This window comes from Zonotrichia leucophrys, chromosome 2 (genome assembly GCF_028769735.1).
Source record: "Zonotrichia leucophrys gambelii isolate GWCS_2022_RI chromosome 2, RI_Zleu_2.0, whole genome shotgun sequence".
NCBI classification, from domain to species: domain Eukaryota; kingdom Metazoa; phylum Chordata; class Aves; order Passeriformes; family Passerellidae; genus Zonotrichia; species Zonotrichia leucophrys.
The window spans coordinates 97,763,521-97,775,167 of NC_088171.1; the positions used below are offsets into that span (position 1 = coordinate 97,763,521).

At 37.6% G+C, this 11,647-nt stretch overlaps 1 pseudogene; it reads right to left on the reverse strand.

The window, feature by feature from the left end:
* Nucleotides 1–7,733: 7,733 nt before the first annotated feature.
* Nucleotides 7,734–8,562, reverse strand: LOC135442928 (uncharacterized; annotated as a pseudogene).
* Between the last annotated feature and the right edge of the window lie 3,085 nt (nt 8,563–11,647).

Here is an 11,647-nt window from a genome sequence, read left to right on the forward strand (position 1 = left end):
GAATGAAAGATATATATGCAAGAAAATAGAAATATCCTTAAAATTAAAAGGTATTCTTTTAAATGATGTTATTCATAAAAATGTATTCCAAGTATTATCTGAAGAGAAGCTATTCTGGAAGAGTCAGGAACCTTAGTTACATGGGTGTTCGTCTCATGGAAGATTTGAAGGTAATGATAGCATCTGTGATGTAAATTAAATCAGGGTAAATTAAATTAGGGTTTTAGTGTCCCATTTAGCAAACTACAAGAAAAAAATCCTCAGACAGACACGGTCTTCCCTTGTGATAATGGTTCTTAGTGATGGCATATTTTATAAATAGTGCCCTGAACACTCAATGAATCTTTGAGTTGCCTTTCATTCTCTGTATTTTTAAATGTTTGTCCACCAGTAATACAGATAAATAGAATTAATATTAAAACTCAATTGAAGCAGAGGAAGACTTCCCTTTTCAATTTAGAAGCCTTTCAAAAATTTTCATAACACCCGTTCCACATTAAACACATTTGAAATTGGTCAACACAGCTCCATACTGAGCTAATCCGTGTAACATTTTCATTCATATTTTGTCTGCTTTATATGTATTTAAAACACTGGGGATTTTGTGGTTGAACATTCCCAGACCATCTCTGCAGTAGTTCTTTAATTTTTCACTTCTGTAATCCATTTTCTGAAATTTGCATCTGGTTCCATCTGTCACTGTTGGCAATTGAAGTTCTGTTGCAAGAAAGTACATTACAAATGATATTCTGACTGTCATTACAGTATTTCCATTTGATTTTTAGAGACAAACTTTTAATTTAAGTAATATTATAAAAAATATCCCCTTTCTCCTTTGGATAATGGTGGACTTCCCATAATTTTTGAGTTTGGTAAATAAACAACTTGGCTATTCCCAGTGCCTATTGTGATAGATATTCTGTATTGCAGCTGTATTGTTGTTTTTAATTAGTAACTAATTTAGCAACATCACTGTAATTTTGCATGGTAATTTTTACCATTAACGTTAGGGAGTTATTATATTGCAAATTTTCATTTAGATAAAATATGTACAATTACATCTTTACCAGATGAGAAATATCCTGTAATTGTATTCCTGAACTGAAAAATGAGTGGCAGATGCTATGGTAACTGTAGTTTAATTAAAGTTTTTAGTAGCAATGGTGCTGTAGGCGTAGCAATGAAATACAACCAGGCTTTTGAGAAGCCTAGCAAAAATCTCTGCTTCTTTGTGTCTACTTTAACCAGTAATGGCATCACCATTTAAGTTGTTACAGAAATAGGACCCATCTCTATTTTAGTTTATAGTCTTATTTCTGTATTAATGGAGGTATTTAATCTAATAAAATCCCAATTAATATAGAAATAACTACATTTGTATTTAATGTTGAGCACTTTGGGGCAGGGTTTGAGGTAAATGAATTGAATTCTTGGGAGTTCATTTTTCTGCCTAGATCATTCTTAGGCAGAAGCTTCTGGAGAAATTTTTTTTTGGGAATTTGCATAGAAGAATTGGAAACTCCAATTTAGTGATCACATCTAATACAAAGAATTATTGATATTAATTTATTTTGTTCTTGAAGTGATTTTTTTCCCCTTTGTTCCCTGAGCATCTTGTAGCAGATTTTTACTATTCAGGTACTACTAATAATGGACAAATGTCCTCAGTATTTTGAAGGCATCCAAGGAGCAAATCACCCCTCCAGCCTCTCCTTCTGTGACAGTGAAATAGTGTTTCATCCCAGCCATTCTTCTCTCACAAGCTTCATTACAAGGTGTAAAACACCTTGACACCTTAACGGATGTTTAAAAAAATGTTAAGATAAAGGTGAAATATTCCAAATGTTTGACACTGTTGCCTTGTTATGGCTGATCAAAAAAAGGATCACACTTCCTGACTGGATTTATGTCTTATTTCTTTTCTATCTGCATTCCAACTTGATCGTAACTCAGTTGTAAATTCAAATTCACCTTTAATTCACCCCTCTACAAACATTTGTCTCAGACAACTTGGACACTTGACTGATTATGCTTTGAATTGTACAGTTACCTTATGCCTTGAATAAGTTTATTTAATTCAGGTTAATTTATCTTTTACATTTTGTGTTGTCACTTCATTTTCCTTCCTTTACTTTTCCCAGGTGTTTTATTAACTTTATTCCATTGCTCCCCAAACCTCAAAACAAATGCACAGTGCTGAATGTGTTACAAATTCAATAATGTAGACTGAAGTGGCATAAATCAAGCAGTAAATGAACAGATTATCTCTCTTTCCTAGGAGAAAAAAATACATTATCAACTATAGGAAATAGATAGTTCTCCTAACAACTAATACCTAATCTCCTAATAGCTCTCTTCTGTATTAGGGGAGAAAAATATGGAAAAAAACCCTAAAAATATGCACAAAATCCCCACCCTACCAAATAATGAACTTAATTTTTTTACCATTGTTACAGAAATGTCACATTTTATGGTGTGGTGTTACATGGTGTGTCCCATGGCGCAATGCCATAGTTAAATAAGGACTTGAACAAAAGTGAAGTGTCTTTTCCAGATGGTATCTACCACCCTGTCCTAATCTTATACCTAGCAGGTGTTTCCCATAAATGTGTAAGGAATATGGACTTGCCCATGTCTCTTTTTCAGACAGACACATACAAAAGAATGATTAAACTTGGAGCATTTTTATCACTTTATCACACAGTGTTACAGCTGCTTCAGTGTTGAGCGAAGAATGTATTTTAGAAAACTTCTGCATCTGCATTGTCTCTGAATAATGTGAACAATCTGTAGGAAACTGGTGAAGAGAGAAAATATTTCTGTTTCAATTGGAGTGGGCAGCAAAGAATACAGCTCTAAGCTGGTGTGGTGCAGTGTTTTTTGGTGTTTTTTTTCTGTATTTGTAAGAGTTTATGTTTTAATTAGATTTTATTTCTGTCATCATGTTTGGAGATGTATGCTAGTGGAATGGTCACAAAGTGAGGTTCCTTAAAAAAAGAATTTAACCTAGAATATGATTCTTGTGTTCAAATTATTTACCCTGGCATTACTTGGTTTAGAGTTATATTACTTCTTAGCATCAAAGTAAAAATTGTTTTCCATAATATGCCCCCCATTCTGTAAATCACTAATTTTTTGCACCAGGTGCACTTCTGACTGGATTAATTTGCAATCAGTGCTGATCATTCAACCCACAGTTATCTGTCATTATCAGAAGTTAAATCTGATGATGTACTCAGAAAGGCTTTGACCAGTGTTTTCATTGCCTCCTTAGATTACATCTGAGACAGCTTTTATGATGTATCTTTTCTTTTGGCCACACATGGCTCCCTTAATATTTTTTCAACTCAAATAGCACATATCCTGCTTCTGTGTTGAAGGTTTGCAGCTTAGAGCCCAGCAGGAGCAGATATTTCTCCTTTTAACCAAATTGGAGGTTTCGATTGCCTCTGAGTCGAGTTTGGTAGAGTTTAGCAGCTCAAGTACCTGCTGAAAAGGCAGACGTGCCAAGCATTCACTAAACTGAAAAATGTGCCTTGCTGTTTGTAAAGGAGTGAGGAAAGGCATCATAACCTTCAAACTGAGGAAATGGAAAGAGGAAAACAGTGCTGGCAGCTCACCTAGACTTTCTTAACGGGTCAGTGTCACTCATTGGAGGCAGAGATCTCTGCTGCAACAAGTTTTCTGACACAAGTGCAGAAAACAGTTCTGCCCTTCTGCAGGATGTTTCATGTGTCCTCATCAGCATTTCAGGAGAGCCAGAGGTGTCAACAAAGCTGTTGTCTGTGACCAAAGGTTTTGTATTCACAAGTCTAAAAAGAAAAACTTTAAGAAAACCTTTCGATAACATTGCTTGACATGCAAGAAACCCTCTTTTGTTAGAGTTTATCTGCAAAGTGCTGCTTCTGAGTATGCTTGTCTTATGTTCCATGAGTCAGATAATCTCTTGAGTAACTTCAATGATAATAAAATCAGTAAGACGTTAAGGATGAATTTAACCCAGAACAGCACAGAGCAGCCTGTCCTGAAACTGCATTCTCTAATTATGTTTTGCTTTCCTTGTATGGGTGTTGCTCAGTAAGCAGTTTATAAGATAACATGATCTTGCAGATCTGGGTATTTCAAAGCCCTTTTCATTTGCACATCATAGATGAATATGCAGTCAAAATATCAGATGAACATTGAAAGAAAACTGTGTATTTTTTGTGTATTTTTCTAAAAAACATAAAACATGGAAATATAAAGGTTTTATTAGATTGGAACACAATGTAGTTACTAAGTATTAGTCTAATGATTATATTTAAATCAATCCAAATGTGACAGTACATTACAAGGCTAATCTAATTTTTACACTGCTGCATGCTGGAGGTGATCAGGATATCTCTAAAGCAGTTACTAATTCCCCAATTTATTTTGTTTCAGGTTTGTTTTGCTTGTTAATGTGTTGGTTTTTTTTTTTTTTGAGATGAGAAAGGCATTGGCTTTATGTTTTCTGCACAAAGAATAAGAAAAATAAACATCAGAAGAAAAAGAATATCTCAGTATAAACACTTAAAACTTTCTCAGGTCTCATATTCAATCCACCCTGAAAGGTGATACAATAGAAGGGGGGGTGAATATGCATATATTTTATTGTAAGGTTGTTTAATAAGATTGTTAATCCACTCCCTCTATTAGTCACACCTCCCTCCATCTCTGATGGGAGGGGTATTTCAGTGTTGATGCAGAAATGGATGCTGCTGGTGTATGTGAAAAGACACTTCTTGTCTATCAGATCACTGTTTCTGTTTCACAATCAGCATCAGGTTCTTCTCTGAAATATTTATGTCTCTTTATCCTTCCATGCAGTGCTTTTATAAAAGTTATTCTCTACTCGACCATTGGGCAATATTGTATTTAAAATAAAAGCTTTGATTAGTATTGGCATTATTTTTTCTTAGTTTTATAAATTGAATGTACCATATTTCCAGTATTATTTTACCATTAAATGAACTACACTTTCATTTTCATACAGTTGGATCCAAAAATATCTATCTGCAATGTCTTTGGTAGCCCATTTCTGCCTCTTGACCAGTTGCTGCTTCCTTTTCTGTTCAACTTCCAGGTTTGATTCCCTCTTCTTTAGGACTGAGTTTTCATTGCTGTCTTTTACTCAGGAGTTTCAAATTCCTATTCACCAAATAGGCTTGTTAATGGTTTATCCCAGGATTCTTCAAACACAAATCTTTATGGATCTTTGTATGTGTCTCATCACTTTCTGTGCCTTAGCTCTGCTCTGCCCAGATCAGACACATTTTGTGCTGTATCCTGGCAGCTTGAATCAGGTCTGGATTTAGTTTAGCAAAAAATTTAGTTGCAGATGGGTGTTGAAAGGCATCCATTCTGCTTATTTTTCTTACTCTGAGAGAAAGATATTTGATCTACTGGTGGAACAGGTGATAGGAATTGCTTTCCAAGATTCCCCAGCTGGTGTTCCGGACGGCTCTTTTTTTTTTGTCACCTTTCTCACACCAATATTTGAAGTTACTGAAAGCTAAGGGGATGCACAGAATATAGTAAAAAAAAAAAAAAAGTACTGTTTTCATATATCATTGTATCAAACGATTTTGAATGTTTTTATATACCTGAGTGTTAGATATATAGATTGGCTTCTGAGTAGAACAAACGGCTGTGGGGTTTACTGCAATAGTGTTTAATGAGGGGGTGTTGCATGTATAATCTTCCTAACTACTCTCCTTGACTGTGGGGTTCACAGTCAATAATTTGTCTAGTCAAATATCATTTTTACCATTTGGTGAAAGTCTAGAGCCCTATATAAGGCAAACACAAACTTCTATGAACTGTACTCATAAGTTACTCAATTACGTAACCAAAATATATATTATATATTGTTATAGAAGCTTTAACATACAATGATAGATTATTATAGTGTAGCACACAGTTCTGCAGTTACAATGCCCTGTGAACAAAATGTGTCTCTTAAATGGATTTATAAAGTCATTAATATTTTAAGCCATCTGAAACCTTGAAACCTATATGCAAATAAAACCTTACTTTACAGAGTGACCTAGATTTCTGTTTGCATAAAGAAATCAAACACTTTTCCTATTCAGATATTCTTTTGGAGAGCTTGTTTTATCTTTGTTGTTTTGTTTTTTTTTTTTTTTTTACTTCTTCCATTCAACTTGGATGATGCAGGAAATAAGAATTTAAGGAATATGTTGAACTGTTGATGGGATAATTTTTATCTTACTTGCCTGGACAGCATTTAGTAACATAGCATACACTGAACATGGCTGAGAGTGTATCTGCCTTTGTTTTGTTTTTATCCTCATCATACATTTGACCTCTTTCTCTGTTTTGAAGATTTTATGTCACAGCTTTCAGAATTGCAAATTCTTAGTCCTTCATGTAATTAGGAATGTTTTCTCTTATGATAGCATAAATGGGAAATGTAACAAAATCCAGCAGCTTTCCTTTCTGCTTTTAAAATAGAGAAGTTTAACCTAATTTCTTATATCACTTACTTTTTCATCTTTGTGTGTGATTTTATAGGAATCTTTTAATTTCTCTTTTATCAAAATAAATTAGCTTATGCTCTTCTGTATTTGGCATGTCCTCATTCAGCTCAAAATTAATGCTCTGAAGAACTTTAAGTAAAACCATTAGTAAATTCCTCATTAAGGTTATGCTCACATCTAGCAAGCTGGTTGTGTCATGTCTAGCGAAGGCATAAAATATGTAACAAGTTTTTCAGTGAAAATATTTGTCTATAAAATGTAGAGATTCTCAAAATTATGGTGGTTTTTTAAAATTCTGTATATATGTGTTTTGTGAATCAGAATACATTGACCTTTCCAGCATGTTGTGCACATTTCTGCACTTGATATTTGAGCAAAACTAAGAGAGAAGGAAAGAGATATCAAAATTGTCAAGGCACAACAAGTTCCTCTATTTAACAGATTTCTCAAAAAGCCAGTAATAGTAGTTTACATACCTCCTCTGTTTTAAAAACCCAGACCTCAAAATCCAGAGACATTGTGCTATTGTATTCTTTCCTTAAGAGTAAATCTTGCTTTTCATGTTTTAGTTTTCTTTTCTTAGATGAGTGAAAAAAGAATTCAATCCTAAAACATGGGATTGGAAAGGATTTCCCATGAGCTGAAGTGTAGCCATGGGCACTCGTAAGGAGCACCTTGGGTAACACACAGAATTGCTTTATAAACTTCCATTTAGAAGTACAATTTTTTATTGTACTCTTACCATCTCTTCTGTCTTTTGTAAGCCTGTAAGAGGTTTGTTGTCAGTTTAAATTTATTTATGGTCAATCTGTACACATTTGTTTCTGTGCCAGTATTGTTGTCTAGTTAAATAGTTTATCTCCCCTGCAGCCCTTGTGTGTTCTCAGCTGAAGAACTTATAAAACTGTAATCATATTCCCTCTCATTCATCTTTTTGCTGAACTAAGCAAGAGCTTTTAGTACATTGAGAAAGTAGGTTCCGGGCTCTTCTTATCATGATTAACCCTTCACTGTTGCTTAGAAAAAATAATTTATATAACCATATTCAAAGGGTGTTGTTTTGATTTTATTTAACATGATAGAGCAATAATATTGCACAGGATAGTGAACTATGAAAGTGAAAAGTGCATTTGGATTACAGAATCACAGAATGACGAGGTTGGAAGAGACCTTCAAGATCATCAAGTCCAACCTATTCTCTCAACAACTTAACTAAACCATGGAACCAAGTGCCATATGCAGTCTTTTTTTGAATGCATCCAGAGATGGTGACTCCACCATCTCCCCAGGCAGGCTATCCCAATATTTTATCCCTCTTTCTGTGAAAAACTTCTTCCTAATATCCAACCTATATTTCCATTGACTCAGCTTGAGACTGTGCCCTCTCATTCTGTCGGTTGCTGCCTGGAGAAAGAGACCAACACCCACCTGACTACAGCCACCCTTCAGGAAGTTGAAGAGAGTGATAAGGTCACCCCTGAGTATCCTTTGCTCCAGGCTAAACCCCCCAGCTCCCTCAGTCGTTCTTCATATGGCTTGTGTTCCAAGCCCTTCACCAGCCTTGTCGCTCTTCTCTGGATGCGCTCAATCCTCTCAACATCCTTCCCAAACTGAGGGCCCAGAACTGGACACAGCACTCAAGGTGTGGCCTCACCAGTGCCAATTACAGGGGAAGGATGACCTCCCTGCTCCTGTTGGCCTCACTGTGACAGGCCAGGATGCCCTTGGCCTTCTTGTCCACCAGGGCACACTGCTGGGTCATGGTCAGGTGGCTGTGGACCAGCGTCCCCAGGTCCCTTTCTGCCTGGGCGCTGTCCAGCCACACCATTCCCATCCTATAACATTGTAGGGGGTTATTGTGGCCGAAATGCAGGACTTGGCACTTGGACTTATTAAGTTGCATCCCACTGGACTCTGCCCATCCATCCAACCATTCTAGGTCTCTCTGCAGAGCCCTTCTCCCTTCCAACAGATCAACACCTGTCCCCAACTTGGTGTCATCTGCAAACTTACTAATGAAGGACTCAATATCCTCATCCATGTAATCAATGAAGATATTGAACAGAACTGGCCTCTGCACAGCACAGACCCCTGAGGGACACCCCTGGTGACTGGCCCCAGCTGGATGCAGCACCATTCACCACCCCTCTCTGGACCCAGCCAGTTCTAACCCAGCAGAGTGCTCCTGTCCAAGCTGCGGGCTGTCAGCTTTTCCAGGAGTGTGCTGTGGGATTACAATCACCATGCATGGATTTTTCATCTGGATGTTTGAGGAGACAGGGACACCTGCTTATTTGTTTGCATTTTCCCTCTCTCAGGTTTTCCTTTGTTTTTGTAGCTGCTTAGACCCTCTGAATGGCACCATGGTTCAGTTCTATAAGGATTTCAGAATCCCACCCCTCTAATAACCTTTTTCCCCTTTTTTCAGAAATATAATCACTGGTGGAATGCTGGTCAACACTCATAGTTTTCCCTTTTCCTGCTTCTAAGGTATACTAAAAGCTGTTAATAGTATATATTATTACCAATATATACCAAAAATCAAAGAGACAAATGATTGCAATGCTTTTACCTTTTCTTTTTTTTTTTTTTTTTTTTTCTTTAAGGAGGTGGAACACAGTTACCAGGAAAATATTTCTTGTTTTGTCTTTGGTTTTTTGCGTTTTCTTTCTTTTCTTTTTTTTTTTTTTTCCTAGCATGTAATAGTGGAAGGCTAAACGAAATATGAACAATAATTGTATTTTATGTCAGCTTTTCTTTTGAAAATAAACTCTCTAGTTTTCACTACAAACCACAAAGCTGCATGTCTGGTGAAGTAGAGAACTAGATATAGTGAAGGAACCTAATGGAAAATTTTAAAATTTTAGCACAATATTCTGTCATGGGTTGACCCGGAAGGAGTGGGAATTCTGGGAAGCTGTGGTCAAACCAATGAAGGTTTTGGGTTTCATACTGACACCTGGTGTAGCCAGTGGGGTTTGGACACACCTCCGAGAATACACAGGGGTTAAAAGCAGGGCACTGCCCTGGCATTTCCTCTTTGGACATCGCCGGCCGAGGAGTTCAGACCTCTCTCCCTCGCCCGGTCCGCTGCTGCTGGGCGGGGGAGGGGCCAGCCACATGGTAGGCCCGGGGCCGGGACAGAGATGGGCTTGAGGGGGCTTCGGGGGGGCTTCGAGGATGGAAGGGTGGCGGAGCCCCAAGAGACATCGAGATATCGGGCAGCCAGCCCCTTTCCCCCCCCCCCCCCCCCCCGGAGAGAGAGAGAGCCCGGCCGGCCGCAGCAGCAGCACGTGTGGGAGTATCATCTCCTACCAGGACAGACAGAGACTGAAAACTTTTAACCCTTTCCTGCATGATTGGGGCCTTGCGAAAATGCTAATCCTCCTCGAAGCTGAATAAGGAGGGAGATGAGAGATGATATGAGATAAGGACCTTGGCCCGGAGTTTGTGGAGATGATTGGATGGGGAGAGATGATTTGGAGTGGCCTTTGGGCTGGACGTTTTCTTGTAGCCATGGACTCAGTTGTTCCTGTGACACAGACTGCATTTAGGGGGAGGCAGTGCCTCAAAACCAGGAGGGTTCATTTGTGAGGACCCCCGGCCCCAGGGGTTGGAAATATATGGGGGGGACAGTTGTCCCAAAAGCAGAGACTGTGCCTTTTTGGAGTGAGACAAGGCATCCTTGAAAGACCACCCTAAAAGCAGCTCTGATCCATGCACGGTGGTGAGAGCACTGGGCATGGAAGGAACATGTCACGAGCGGCAAAAGGACTTTTTTTTCCCCGGGCGGTGCCGAAGTGACAGGGAAGCACACGAGGTTCTCAGTGTGTCTCCACGAGAAGCCTATGGAACAAGAAGGACTCCCTTTCCTCTTCATGAACTGCAGTTTGAGTATACTAATGTGTGGGGCCAAGGCTGGGCAGTTGGAGTTTTTTGAGAGAATGTATTGGATTGGGAAAGTCAGGGAGTGGGGAGGAGGAAAAGTGGTTTTGTAAGGTTTTCAATTTTTTTTTTCTTTTCCTTATAGTCTCTCCCTATGTCCCTGTAGTTTAAGTAATAAAGTGGTCTTTATGTTTAAGTTAGAGCCTGTTTTGCTTATTCCTGGTCACATCTCACAGCAGACACCAGGGTGAGGAATTTTCATGGGGGGCACTGGCTCTGTGCCAGGCTCAAACCATGACAATATCTTATTTGGTTATAAATAAGATGTCCTGGTAGATAAGTATCACAAACCTGTGTCTTATGAGATTTCTTTTGATGGTCCCTGCTGATTTATAATTATATATTCTGAAGTTAATGCCAGAATGTGCCATAATAGCACATTTTATCTAGGAAAGGAGGAAGCTGAGCTGCAAAATATGCATAATAAAGATTTTTTCCAACCAGCAGAATATTTATATTCAAGACTAAATTAGTTCCTAATAAATTATGCATAGCCTTTATAAAGCTAAATGAAATCCTGAACCATACTGCTATAGATATGTTACCAGAACCAACTGCTTTGCAGCAGTTTCCACAAAACACAATTTTTATTTCCTTTGATACTGTTAATATAAGCATTTATTTGTATTCTAAATGCTTTCTTTCTCAATTTTACCTTAATATTTTTAATATCCTAATTCAAATGCTTTACATTCCTTTCTTTTGTTTCATTTGAGAGTAAGACTTTCAGATATTCAACCTCTAAGATGGTGTTTAATACATCTTATAAATTCTTTTTATGAGCTTTTTAAATAAAAACAGCAAACCAACCAAATTAGGTTATATTCTAATGACTTTAAAAAATCAAAAGAGCTAGGGGAAAGAGGGCCAAAAGCCCTGCATGCTCTTATACTGCAAGTGGTTTTTTGTTTTTTTTTAAGTTACATTTTTTTCTCTTCAGAGTTTACTAATAAGTTATTCGTTAATTAGATACTGCTGTCTATTCTTCATATAACTAAATTAGAGCATATCTATCCCCTTTATTTATCTCAATGGCATGAAAAAACCCAATTACATTCTGCACAGATATGCCTCGAATGGTCCCAAAGTTTTATGGGGAAATAGTTGTGGCATTATCCACTAATGGCTTTTCACCTTTACAGCATGACCACTCCTTGAGTAATGAGAATGACTCCAAGTAC